Source organism: Silene latifolia, chromosome Y (genome assembly GCF_048544455.1).
Source record: "Silene latifolia isolate original U9 population chromosome Y, ASM4854445v1, whole genome shotgun sequence".
NCBI lineage: Eukaryota > Viridiplantae > Streptophyta > Magnoliopsida > Caryophyllales > Caryophyllaceae > Silene > Silene latifolia.
In genome coordinates, this window is record NC_133538.1 from 49,946,425 (window position 1) to 49,961,333 (window position 14,909).

A 14,909-nucleotide genomic window follows, 5' to 3' on the forward strand; every position below is an offset into this window, starting at 1 on the left:
TTATTCTCTTTGTCGTTTCAAGCATGAATCCGTTTGTTAATTTCATTATTAAAGTTATTGTTTTTACCCTTAGCATGAGTAGCTAAATAGTTTGTGCTAGGATGTAGGCGAATTTTAGCGTAGGCGGCAAAGTGTTGAAGACGGACTGATTCGCGCGTCAGTCGTTCGACTGGCATTATCGGTCGATCGACTAACCTCGTGAGGTTACCCTTCGTTTTGATTGATTTTAATGTTGTATTTAATGAATCGAATGCATGCGACCAGTTAGATACCAAATTTGTGACTGACCCATTAGATCGAAAGATAGGGGAAGTTGTTAGACCATCAATTAAATCGACTAAACTGTGCTGAGATCGAAAGATAGGTATAGTTTAGAACGTTAGTCACTTTTCAGGACGAGAGTCAGTAATAGTGATATTAGGGACCTATAGCGAGATCGAAAGATGCTATCTGTTAAGAGTGGACTGAAAGGACCTCTTGTTTCCCGCCTCACTTGTGTTCGATTTAGACTGTTTAATATCTTTGCCGCGAAGCTTTAATAAACCGATCATCCTAGTACCCCTTCTTTATCTGTTTAACCCGTCTTTTTAGTTTGTTATCTTTTTTTGTTCTTAGCTATAGACCATCTCAACTCAACCCCCACAATTGTTACCTTAGACTGAATATAAATCAACTAGAATTTACATCTGCCTCCTTGTGGTTCGACCCTGTTACCACTAGCCTAGGTTAGTCTTAATAGAAAATTATAAATCTTATTTTTGGTACTCACAACGACGGGTATCAAAAACCCCTCGCAAACCCTCTCAAACCCTCACAAAAGCTGCTGGACAGCAGCTATGTGCAAACCGAGCCCGTCTGCCTCTCCCCCCTTTTACCCTACCTTAACTCCTTATAAATACCACCCCTTCACGATACATTCATTCCTCTAAGTTCTCCACACATCCTACCGTCACTCACAAGTTTTAAACTCCAGAAACAAACCCTAATTGCCTCTCAAAAACCCTCGACAAAACCGACTTACAAACTGAGAATCAGTTTGTGTGTCCTCTTTGAAACCGTTCGTTCAACCATCAAACCTCCATTAAAATTCGAGTTTCTTGTTCCAAATTAACCATACAACATCCACCTGCATCTTAGACAAAGATTTACGAGCCAAATTGCCCTTGAGAGTACACGAATCCCCTCGAAAAACAGAGTGTTATACACTATGTTTTCGCGGCTTTTCCTGTCTGTCCAGTTCTGTTTGTGCCCGTTTTTCGTGCCCAATAACTCAAAACGAGCAGGGATTGTTTAAAGATCTATGTTCTCCTCTCCTTCTAGTTTCCAAAACATCTTTTAAATCTAATTTTCACCGTGAAACGAGTGAGAAATCGCAGTTTGAAAGTTGCTGTCCAGATTTGCAAAAAAACGTGTTATTGCTTTATTCTTTCGTCGACGACGGCATCTCGAGATAAAATCTACGATCGATTACGACCCAAGACGGTGTCAACGATACATGTAGGTTGAGGGTGCATCAAATCCTCCTCTTCTCTCTTTTATTTCGTTTTTTTATGTTTGTTTTTTATTGTTTTGTTTATTTTGTTTATCGATTGTTATCATTAACTATGAAACTAGTTTAGTCCGAGTATGAGTTAAAGTACCACCATGAACACCCGCGTTGACTTGAGATGGGAAAGAAACCGCTACATCAGTCGGTTGTACACCCCTGTCTCATTTATATATCCTCGTGTTCAAGGTAGGGCATTAATAAAATGAATTCTGAATTCGCTCTTCGCTTTTGACCCCTCTCTTCTCCCGTGTTATTCGACCTACCCCTGGACCATTTACATGTTAGTATGACCTCTGATTGTTAACATATAACTCGTTTAGATGATATTAGATCAGTTTAATAACCTAATTAGACACTTTAGGGTACATCGACATAGCTTTTAAAACCGATTAACAATTCTGTAACTTAATTGAATGCATCTCTCTCTTTCAACTAATTTCTCGCTAGTATAAGAGTGCGTGATTAGCACCGTCTTATTAACACTCGATGAGTTAAATTAATTAGCAAACTTGACCTAATTTGACCCCTTTAGGCCGTGTAGAATACGCGTTTACTAGACATCTTTTCGATTGATCAACGTCGTTTCTAACTTGTTTTCTAGCCCGCTTTCGAACTTGTTTCGCAATCAATTGATCTAACTAATGAACCTAACCTAGGACCTAGGGTAGCCGTGTCTAGAGTGGCCGTGGCTTGGCCGTGTCCTTTGGTCTTTCTTGCTTCGTTTTTTATGAATCGTTTGTTCTTTATTGGTTTGTCGCTTGTAATTTATCGTTTGTTCGTCGAGTTGTAATTTTCAAGTTAGCTTTCTTTTATCGAGTCAAAACCTCTTCCAGAAACCTTAGTCTTGTTTGGTTAGATGGTTGTGCCCCAATGCATGTAAGAGCGTAGTAAATCGCATGTTGTTTAAAGCAACATGGCCCGATTTATGCTAATGCATGCTTTGGTGCGTAGCCCTATGTCTAATTCGATGAGATTAAGTGAAAGCACACATTACGAGGAGTGACCCAAGGCCGTGAGTCATGTAAGCCGTGGGCCACCCCCCTTGTGCACGTTTTCCTAGGCCGAATGGCCGTGTAATGCGTAGTGTATGGTGTCGTATATAGCGTTGTATTTTAGATCGAGTTGTATCTTTAATTTATCGTTGTGTCGGCATGAAATGCCTGGGTTGTAATAGGATAGATCCCAACGGCTCCCCCATTCCCCCTAAGCCTTGTTTGCTTAGTTTTATATGTTGTTAGATCAATCAACCCACATGCTAAATTACAACTTTGACAAAGTTAGTTTAGTTGCATCTAAAACGACATAGAAATTGTTGTCACATGTTAGGGTTTTAAAACGATGTTTGCATATCATATATCGTAGTAGCTATGACCTTGTTTGAAATCCAACACTTGACTTAGTAGAGGCCGTTATCGACGGGCGGGGTTAGGTGTCCTTATGGGCTTCCTAACACGTACCCTCACCCCTTACTCAAGATCTATGGTTTGTGGATCCGTCTAAATACCATTGGATTACGAGAGTCATTCTATTCGAGTGATATAGGGTACAAGTCTTTATCTTTAATCACTCGTAGTCGATTGGCTTTATGCTTTTCGATGAAAGGTGTAAAGTTGACTTGAACGGTCCCAAGTTCCCAAAAAAATTGGTGGCGACTCTAATTTGTCTTAATTCGATTCGAAAGAACCTCGAGTCGATTATGCCTAGTGTGGATCCCGCGGATGCAGTTCCCGAGTGCCTTGTCCACAATTTGACATTGGAGAACATTTCTTTCCATTTTTTATGTTTGGCATTTTGATACTTGGCAATTTTAATTTTTCATTTTTGAACATTTTTCAAAGTAACCCCATTTGTAGCAAGGGTACTTCTATTAAGGCATAGGAGTCTATTTTTGCTCATCATTTCATTGATGCAATTTGCAAACATTTGATTTTGATTTGGTACTTGAACTCAATTTGATGTTTTTTTCCCATTCCCTTTTTGTTTGACAAAATGATGATAGAAGTGAAAGAACGATTGCATAGCTTCAAAGGTCATCTTGGAATAAACAGTATCTAAGGAGTTATCACACCACAAGGTACTCTTATCTAGGCCTTAGTCCATGGGTCAAAAGATACTAGTATGACACATCCTAGGGTGTCTTGAGGATTTCTAGCAAACAAAGTCTCAAGGAGAAAAATTATCTACAAGGGCCTTATATACACTTGTCAAGCTTCCCAAATAGGCAACAACAACAACAACAACAACAACAACAACAACAACAGAGCCTTAATTCCAAAATGATTTGGGGTCGGCTGGAATGAATCATCCTTTAGAACTGTCCCTCGGTGAACGCACACCTCAAAATGCGAATAGAAAAGGGGAAATGAAAAACAAAAGGGAGAGCGAAAATGTAATGCAATGTCAAGGTAAACTTCCAGGTTTTAAAAATCAAATTCCGGATTTCTTTTATAAAAACTTAAAATTTAAATCGAGAGAAAAGATTAAAACGATTTTGAAAATCGAAATAGAATTAAGGATCCGCAATGCCTTAAAAGTAAACCTAGTAAAATATATAAGAAAGTGGTTGGTAAAAAAGGTGTAATAAAGGAGAGAAGAACCAATAATTTTTTTTAAAAAAAATTAAATAAAAACACTAAATATGTCAAAAAACATCAAATACTAAAAATCCACATGTATCCTTTCCCTCCATTGTGCCCTCTCCGTTACCATACTCTCCTCAAACCCCAGAAATCTCATATCATGCTCTATCACTCTCAACCATGTCTGTCTCAGTCTCCCTCTACCTCTAGGGACCTTTTCTGTTCTCCAAGTCTCCAGCCTCCTAACTAGTGCGTCCGTAGGTATCCTTCTCATATGGCCAAACCATCTTAGTTGATTTTCCATCATCTTGTCCTCTATTGGCGCCACATTTACCTTTTCCCTAATCACCCCATTCCTTAATCGATCATTCTTTGTATGTCCGCACATCCACCTCAACATACATGATCGGTCCGTTTCGTATTCACAAGTAAATAGATGTGGTCGTTGGTCACGGTCGAATCAAAACACAATTTATAGCTTAACAAGCAACTCTACAATTAGTAAAGAGGCAAGTAAAGGTCGGATCCCAAGGGACGGGAGTTGAAATGAGATTTCTATTGTAACTAGTGGCGTCTAAGGGGTGTCACAAATTGGGTTGATGTAGAAGGTTACTAAACTAGAATAACAATGAAAATAAACAAGCAAGATGAATTAAAGGGGTGTAAACAATTGATTAAAGGCACTAGGGTGTCATGGGGTCATAGGGGAATCATGGGATATGATCATACAAACATGTTCTCAAATTATAAGCAAGCAATTATTGTTGTGATGGATTGAGTTGGGTTATATCTTACAATCCTAGGAAAGTTTGGGTCCCGGAGCCGAATCGATTAGATTGTACAACACCTACAAGTCGACTTAATCTTCCCTACTCAACAACATGCATGGTCTAATGAGACTCGAGTTGGGTTATGTCTTACAAGTCTCATTGAAAATATAGGAGATGATAGTAAATGCAAGGATTCATAGGCTTAGCATTTCATCAAATATAACATGTGCATGAGTTGAGATCAAAACAAGCAAGCAAATAAGATATGAAAGCATATTAATTTAAGCATGAATCATTCCCCATGTTGGTTTCCCCTAATCACCCATTAACCCTAGCTAAGAGACTACTCACTCATTATCATGTTGATCATGCTAGCAAGGTTGTCAATCATACCAACAATATGAAACATGATGAATAAATGAAAGTAAATAACAATAATTAAAAAGGGATTAAGAGACTATACCTACTAATGATTCCAATAATAAAGCAAGAATAATAGAAGTACTTGAATGCTAGATTGAGAGGTTGTCAATCTCCCAATAATAACCCAAATAATCTTCAATTACCCAAAATAAAGGATGAACAAAAGAGAGATTAAAGAACTAAAACTTGGATTAAAACTTGATTAATACTTGATTACAATATTGAAGAGAGATTTGATTGATATTATCTACACTAATTATTGATAAGAAGAACATGCCCCTCTAATTAGCCTAATGGGGTATTTATAGTGAAAATTAGGGAGGATGCATTAGGGTTAACTAAGGGCTAAACTAGTAATTACACTTTTTAAGTTGAGCAAGGAGAAGCCGGTATTTTTGGAGAGAAGGGCTTCTCTTTTCGTAGCTTGAAGAAGACAAACCGTGCTGTGAAGGAATCCGGGCGGATTCAGGTCGGGACGGCCGGATTTGGGCGATGGAATCCAAGCGGATTCTGGGGAATCCGGGCGGATTGCTGAGGGGGAATCCGAGCGGATTCCAGCTGGGACGCTCGGATTGTGCAAGGACAGGACGAGCGGATTGTTGACAATCCGCTCGGATTGTCAGTCAGCGTGGTAACTTCTTCTTTTCTTCCCTTTTCTTCATAAATTCCTTGGGGATTTCCTTGGGGACTCAAGGATCTTTTCTCAACATTGCTCTTCTACTAAGATATGTACAAAGGCCTTCTAATCTTGTCTCTCCTTGATGCTTGGTCATTGAATTTGATCAATTTAGTCTCGATTTGCCATGAAAATGCAAGATTCTTACTCCTTTCCTACCAAGGGATCAAAATCTCAAAGAATATGCAAAACAAAGAACTAAAGATAAGAAATGACCCCAATAAGCACTAAAAAGCATGGAAACAAGGGTAATTCGGGTGCTAAATATGCGCCAATTATGGTCACATCAAATATCCCCAAACCGAACCTTTGCTCGTCCCGAGTAAAGAGGTGACAAAGGCTAAGACCAATACTAACCTATCCTAATACTATAGCCGATATGAGACAATTAGCGGGTCTCACTCCGCCCCTTCAACTCACAACAAGACAACCATGAGGTAGGATGCCTTCTTGCAAGGCAAGGTAGGGCTTGCCAAAATGGCGATACATCCAATCATTAAGCACACAAAGTCAAGTAATGGATGCATCTACAAAAGAATAGCCACTTTCCTCATCTAAGTGGCGGAAATTATCTACAAGGGAAGCAATTCAAGGGTACACAATCCTTCATAGATGCAATTTGTTCAAACTACTAGGCCTAGAAGGATACCAATAAATCACCTCCAAGTTGTGTCAAGCTAGGGTACCTTTGTCCTCAATCGTTAAATGCTTTTGTCAAGAGTATACTCCCTATGGTGTTAGAAACACTGGAGGATCGCGGAATTCCCCCTCTTGCCTAGACAAGAAGAAGGGTCGTCCCCTCTCTACCATGCACAAAAATGGATAAGATGGAAAAGGGATCGATAGTATTTGAGCTTCACTTTGGGAGTTTGCTTTCGTTTTTGTTTTTCCTCCCAATTTCTTGTGGCATATAACATTTGAGAACACTTTCTTTGCCATTTCTTTTTTGATTTTTGGCATTTCAATACTTGACAAATTTTTTGCATTTCTTTTTGAACATTTTCAAAGTCACCCCAATTAGTAACGAGGGTGGCTTGTATTTGAAGCTTAGGAGTTCTATTTTTTTGCTCCTCTTTTCATTTGATGCATTTTTGCAAACTTTCTTTCACTTTTTCATTTCATTGAACTCAAATTGATTTCTTTTTGTGCCCATTCCCTTTGATGACAAAAATATATGGTAGAACATGGATGAATGATGGTTGTATGCATGGTTTCAAGGGTCACCTTGGAATAAACGGTAGCCAAGGAGTTATCACACCACAAGGTACTCTTGACTCGGCCTTAATCCATGGGTCAAAGGATACTAGCATGACACATCCTAGGGTGTTTTACAAGTATTCTAACAAGCAAAGTCTTAAGGATAAAAAGCATCTACTAGGGCCTATATACACTTGTCAAGCTTCCGAAGTAGACGGTTTCCCAAAATTTTTCTAACATGCAACTACATGCCATGATGCAACTAACATATAAACATCCTAATGCATATGATTCTACCAACTAATATGACATATGATCTAAATGCAAGTCCTAGATTCACATTGTTATATCGCATCAATCAAGATAAAGCCACATAGTCATTAACATAAAGAGGAAAAAGGAGATTGGAAAGATCATACCATGCGGTCTTCAATATCCTCATGTCTCAGATGTGGCGTAGTCAATCAATGTGAACAAGGATAAAACAAGCACAATATATACAAGACAATATATACAAAGGAAATGAACTTGTTTTTGGGTTTTCAATTTTTTCAATTTTTATGGGTTTTTGAATAAGAGTTAAATGTTAGAATTCCCATCCCCACACTAATATGGGCATTGTCCTCAATGGCCAAAATGATGGAAATTATGCAAAGATGATGCATGATTTCTATACTAAATGCAATTCTATACTAAGCTACACTACATGATGCATGGTTTTTGTTATGACGGAGAGGATAATTTAGATTACCTCCCGTTGCGTATGCATTAACTTCCCCAAACCGAGTGAGACACTATTGCTAATGTCCAATGATGGGTATAGTTCATGCACACACTATGCTATGCATGAAACTAGTTTGTCATTTTGGATTTTACAAATGGGAACAATAAGATAAGAACACCTCAATGGTACCGAGGTGTGAGTCCTTTGATGTTGCTAGGACTAAACCAACAATGATCAAAATGAAATAAAATACAAAGAGATATAGACAAACCATGGGAGTGTAGGAGTCTCCAAGGCTTGCTAGTCTTCCATCATGCTATCATCATCACCACTTCCCTTATGAGAAGTGGTCACATTGCCACTTTCCTTGTCATTTGCTTCTTCACTTTCTTCCTCATCTTCCTCTTCATCATCTTCACCATTTCTTTCTTCTTCCATTGCTTCTTCCTCAATATTATCATCAACTTCTTCATCATTTCCAACAACCTCATTATCTCCCACCACGTCCCTAGATGCACCCGGAAATAAGACTTCTCTATCCGCCCAACTAGGCAAAGGACAAGATGGATCAAGGAGTCCTTGCCTAGCTAGATGTAGGAGGGGTGGATATTGAGCCAAATACGCATTTTTCCGATCTTCATGGGATTGCTTGTGCATTGCTTGCATGAGAAGAGTCACATAGTCTTTCCCAATTTCAATTCCTTCCGGCTTGAACTCTTCATACTCAAAGGGGTAAGGTGGTATGACAATGGAAGAGGAGGGGGTTTCAAGATCACCCTTTTGTTGTTGAATGATATACTCGGCTTCTTCGGAAAGGGGAAGTAGATAATTGGTCCGGTGGACGCTTAGGCGACAAATCTTCGAGGGTAAGGTGAACGATCTAGCTTCACTAGTTAGCCATCCAAATTTAGTGTCAAGGGGGTTATGGGCAACCCACTTGAACTTGTGAATCATAATGTGCATATCAATAAGATGGCCACCCTCCTTTGCTTTGTACTTCTTATCCTTATTGAAATTAGGATCAAAGTGCTTAGCTAGGACCGTGACTAGGCCGCCATTGACAATAACGGTCGTGCCCTTCTTCCCATTATCAACATTAAGCCATCTATCAACCAATAGCCTCAAAGAATTGTAAGGCTTGGTGTGAATTCTTCCGATATTCAAAGCCGATTCAAGGAGAATAAAATCGAGTCTTGTGAAATGATTGGTGTCTTTCCTAGCAATTATGGTATTTCCCACAACCTTGTGCCATACTCTTATGCCCGGATGATGGACCAAAAGAGCACGACACGCATGAAAATCCTCAAATTTCTTCCCGGAGATTGCCTCCCAAAGAGGTTCGGGGTCATACTTTCCATAACTCTTGAAATAACTTTCCTCATCACTAAGACCCAAGATTTCACCCAATTCCTTAAAGATAATGCGTCTACTAACATTAGCTAGACGAAACTCGATATTTTCCCTATTCTCAACTTTGGTGACTTTCAAAGAACTTAAAAATTTCAAGACAAGGGAGGGGTATGTCAATTCCTTTGTTTCAAACAATTTCTCCAACCCCATGGCTTTGAAAAAGGCTTTTGTTTGTTCAAGAACACCCAATTTTTCCAAGGCATCTTTACATATGAATTTGGTTGATTGAATAGATTTCATAGCAAACTTGACAAAGGTATTTCTATGGGTATCGGAAAAAAAAGTTACCTCCGGATAATGCAAAAGTTGATTAATTACCGGAGTAGAGGATGTTGATGGTCCTATAGAAGGTTGTTGTTGTTGTTGCACTTCCAAGTTTGGTGTTGCCACCACCATAGCCAAAGCTTTCTTTGTTTGAAGAGCCTTTTGCCTTTGTGAGAGTGCCTTAGCCTTTGGTGCCTTTGTTGCCTTTGTTGCACCCTTAGTCCTTGCCATTCATGAGCTTAATCAAGAAAAGAATAAAAAATCTTCAATTTGTAGTATGCCCAAATCGATTTTAAGGTGAAAGGCTTTGCCTTTATGAAAACAAAAATTGACTCAAAGGTTGAAGATTTTGTTCTTGGTTTTGATTTTTGTTGAAGAAGGAGTGATTAATTTGTTGTTGGAAGGGTGGTTTGATTTGTTTTTGTTGAATGTTGTTGAGGGTTTTTGTTTTTATGATGGAGAGGATGAGGGTTTTGATGTTGTGGGTAGTGTTTATGAATGAATGAATGAATGAATGAAGGTGGGAGGGGTTTTAAAGAAGCCAAAAATTTCAAAATCAGGGGGCAATCCGTGCGGATTAGGCTCAATCCGTGCGGATTCTGCTTCTTCAATCTTTGCAAAAGCTCGCCTAAAGACGGGCGGATTTGGTACAATCCGCTCGGATTTACTGAACACGGGACGGGCGGATTTCTTCAAAGACGGACGGATTTCTGTCCAGAGATTTTTGTTTGTTTTCCTCAGCTGCAAAGACGGGCGTCTTTTCCACAAGACGGACAGATTCTTCAAGACGGGCGGATTCTCTGGAATCCGCTCGGATTCTTCAACAGTCAAGAAAATTTCAAATTTCAGCTCAGTTCAGGACGGGCGTCTTTTCTGCAGGACGCTCGGATTGCATAAGACGGGCGGATTCTTCCCCTGTGTACACGGATTCAGTTCCATCCGTGCACAGCGCATTCCCTTTATCATTCTTCCATTCTTTCTTTCAAGGCTTGTGTTCTTCATTGTGGGGGCAATACGAAGGCATGAATAGCCTAGGCAATTGCCATCCCCACACTAAGGTAAAGCACTACACATCAATTGAAGTTGTTAGTCCCTCCCTCACTTCTCTCTTACATGACAATTATTTTGATCAAAGTAAATAAAAATCTAAAAATGACAGAAATGAAATACAAGAATTTAAATGCAAGTTAGGGAGTTAGAAATATTTACAAGTGGTGGTTTAGGGAGGACTCCACCAAACTCTCATTCTTGATGAGATGTCAAGGGGGCATGTTCAAGGTGTTGTTGATGTTTCTCAACACCTTGAAAAAGTAATCAAAAGCTTGTTCATTATTATGGTAGAGGTCCTCAATAGACCGTGGCCCTTGTTGTTGATCATGATCGATGGCATGCCCAATGTAGGGATTAAAAATCCCTTCAAACTCGTCGTCCCAAAGACCCCAAACTTCATTGAGTTGATCATTGAAAATCTCTTGCTTAGATGAAGACAACTCTCCCAATTTCTTCTCTTGGCCAATGAGGCCATCCTCTTCTTCCTTGGTTGATTTTGATGAGCCTTGCAAGCTCTCCTTGTCACAATTCACTTGCTCTTTGAATGGAGCATCTTCAATTTTCTTCCTCCATTGGAGTTCCGATTTCTTCCTTTCATCTTTTCGGCTATAATGATCAATCATGAAACATGGCTCATACAAACGAGGAGCTCTCATGGTCTTGTCAAGATTAAAAGTTATGCTTTCATCTCCCACTTCTAGAGTGAGCTCTCCATGTTTCACATCAATAACCGCACCGGCGGTGTGTAGGAAAGGTCTTCCTAGGATGATTGGAATGTTGGAATTTTCCTCCATATCAACAATGACAAAGTCCACCGGGATGAAAAATTTCCCAATTCGCACGGGGACATCTTCCCATATCCCTAATGGTGTCTTCGTCGATCTATCGGCCATTTGAAGTGTGATGTTGGTGCATTTAAGCTCTCCCATTCCCAACCTTTTACTCACCGAGTACGACATGACACTCACACTAGCCCCTAGATCACATAAGGCTTTGTTGATCGTCGTGTCGCCAATGGTACACAGTATTGAGAAGCTTCCCGGATCCTTTAACTTTGGAGGTGAACTCCCTTGAAGTATTGCACTACTCACCTTAGTGAAGGCGATAGTCTCAAGTTTCCGGATCGACTTCTTCTTTGTGAGGATATCTTTCATGTACTTTGCATAGGCCGGAACGTGGTTGATTAATTCCGTGAATGGAATTGAGACTTCTAAATTCTTCACAATTTCCATGAACTTTCCAAGTTGATCATCAAATTTGGGCTTGGCTTGACGACTTGGAAAAGGAAGTCTAATCACAATGGGCTCCTTCTCTTTGGCCTTGTCTTCATTTTTCTTTGAACTTTCTTCTTTTGATGATTCTCCATCTTTGGAGTTTTGCACAATTTCTTCCTTTTCACTAGCTTCCACAACTTCATCCTCAACTTGCTTCTTCGGTGCTTCATACCTTGTACCACTTCTCAAGTGAATGGCACTAACCGTTTCATGTCTAGGGGATTACTTTGAGGTGGTAATTGCCCCTTTTGTCTTTGTGAGCTTGAAGATGCTAGTTGAGTCAATTGTGTTTCCAACATCTTGGTGTGAGCTAGAATGTTGTTGATGGTGGTTTCTTTTGCTTGGCTATCTTTTTGCATTTGGGTGAAAAATTCTTGTTGATTCTTTTGCATTTGGAGGACCGCTTTTTGGACATCAAAACCTTGGTCATTTTGGTGATTGTATGGATTTTGATTTTGGTAACCTTGGTTTTGATTGTAAAAGGGTCTTTGATTTTGGTTTCTCATGGGTGGTGGAGTGTATGTTGTTTGAGGGTTTTGAACATTTTGGCTTTTGTATGAGAGATTTGGATGGAACTTGGTGTTCTCATTGTAAAAATTGGAATAAGGGGTACCACTCTTGTAAGCTTGGAAAGCATTAACTTGTTCGGTTGTTCCCCTACACTCACTTGGGTCATGACCCAAAGTTCCACAATTCTCACATATCCCACTTGGGATTGATGAGGAGGCCGTCATGGCATTGACATGATGCTTCGATGATTTTGAGTTTTCCTCAAGTCTAGCCATAGCTTGTTCAAACTTCAAGTTGATTGTATCGATATGGGAGCTTAGTTGGGCACCTAATTGAGTAACGGCGTCCACTTCATGCTTTCCTCCTCTAGTAGCCTTGCGAGGCCTACTATATTGTGAGTTATGGACCGCCATTTCCTCAATCTTGTTCCATGTTTGATTGTCATCAACTTCGGTGAACATTCCATTCGATCCCATATTGAGAATGTTCCTAGAATCTTCATATAAACCATTCCAAAATTGTTGCACCAAAAACCATTCGCTAAGTCCATGGTGAGGACATGAGCGACAAATTCCCTTGAACCGCTCCCAAGCTTCATACAAAGACTCTTCATCCCTTTGCTTAAAACCCGTAATTTGAGCTCTTAGCATGTTGGTCTTTTCCGGTGGGTAGAATTTTTGTAGAAAGCTAGAGCCAACTTCTTCCAAGAATCTATTCCAAGGGTGGCCTTATCAAGGCCCTTCAACCATTGCTTTGCGGTGCCGATTAAGGAAAAAGGAAATAAGACCCATCTAATTTGGTCTTGAGTCACGCCCGTTTGAGAGATAGCATCACAATAATCGAAAAAGGTTTCCATATGAGAATGAGGGTCCTCACTAGGCATTCCCCCAAATTGGCTCCTCTCAACTAGTTGGATGAAGGTGGACTTGGCAATAAAATTTCCGGTGAGATGTTGCGGTGTAGGAGTACCATTTGGTAGATTCTCCTCGGTGGGTACGGAGTGTGACGAGAATTTTGGCATTGTAGGTGGATTTTGTGGGGTATTGTGTAATGGGTTTTCTTCTCCTTCTATTGCGAAAGGATTGACAAACTCACTAGTGGGTTGAACAACTTCACTAACACCTCTCAAATTCCTCCTAACAAGTCTCCTATTGTTCGTCAAGGTTCTTTCGATTTCACGGTCAAAAGGTAACAAATCACTTTGTAACCTTCTAGACATGCAAAATATCAAACAACTCAAAAACAATTAGAACAAACCTTGAGGATTTTTACTTCCTCAAGGCGAAGAAAGACACAACTAATAACAAAAAGGAAATCTAAATCAAACAAACACCGTCCCCAACAACAAGCGCCATTTTTGATTGGTCCATTTCGTATTCACAAGTAAATAGATGTGGTCGTTGGTCACGGTCGAATCAAAACACAATTTATAGCTTAACAAGCAACTCTACAATTAGTAAAGAGGCAAGTAAAGGTCGGATCCCAAGGGACGGGAGTTGAAATGAGATTTCTATTGTAACTAGTGGTGTCTAAGGGGTGTCACAAATTGGGTTGATGTAGAATGTTACTAAACTAGAATAACAATGAAAATAAACAAGCAAGATGAATTAAAGGGGTGTAAACAATTGATTAAAGGTACTAGGGTGTCATGGGGTCATAGGGGAATCATGGGATATGATCATACAAACATGTTCTCAAATTATAAGCAAGCAATTATTGTTGTGATGGATTGAGTTGGGTTATATCTTACAATCCTAGGAAAGTTTGGGTCCCGGAGCCGAATCGATTAGATTGTACAACACCTACAAGTCGACTTAATCTTCCCTACTCAACAACATGCATGGTCTAATGAGACTCGAGTTGGGTTATGTCTTACAAGTCTCATTGAAAAGATAGGAGATGATAGTAAATGCAAGGATTCATAGGCTTAGCATTTCATCAAATATAACATGTGCATGAGTTGAGATCAAAACAAGCAAGCAAATAAGATATGAAAGCATATTAATTTAAGCATGAATCATTCCCCATGTTGGTTTCCCTAATCACCCATTAACCCTAGCTAAGAGACTACTCACTCATTATCATGTTGATCATGCTAGCAAGGTTGTCAATCATACCAACAATATGAAACATGATGAATAAATGAAAGTAATTAACAATAATTAAAAAGGGATTAAGAGATTATACCTACTAATGATTCCAATAATAAAGCAAGAATAATAGAAGTACTTGAATGCTAGATTGAGAGGTTGTCAATCTCCCAATAATAACCCAAATAATCTTCAATTACCCAAAATAAAGGATGAACAAAAGAGAGATTAAAGAACTAAAACTTGGATTAAAACTTGATTAATACTTGATTACAATATTGAAGAGAGATTTGATTGATATTAACTACACTAATTATTGATAAGAAGAACATGCCCCTCTAATTAGCCTAATGGGGTATTTATAGTGAAAATTAGGGAGGATGCATTAGGGTT

General features: G+C 39.3%; 1 non-coding gene across 1 annotated transcript; it reads left to right on the forward strand.

Annotated features, from left to right (window-relative positions):
* The first annotated feature begins 12,969 nt into the window (after positions 1 to 12,969).
* LOC141637113 (small nucleolar RNA R71) lies at positions 12,970 to 13,076 on the forward strand. Its single transcript, XR_012541675.1, has one exon. It is a non-coding gene; the product is annotated as a small nucleolar RNA R71 (small nucleolar RNA).
* Positions 13,077 to 14,909: the final 1,833 nt, after the last annotated feature.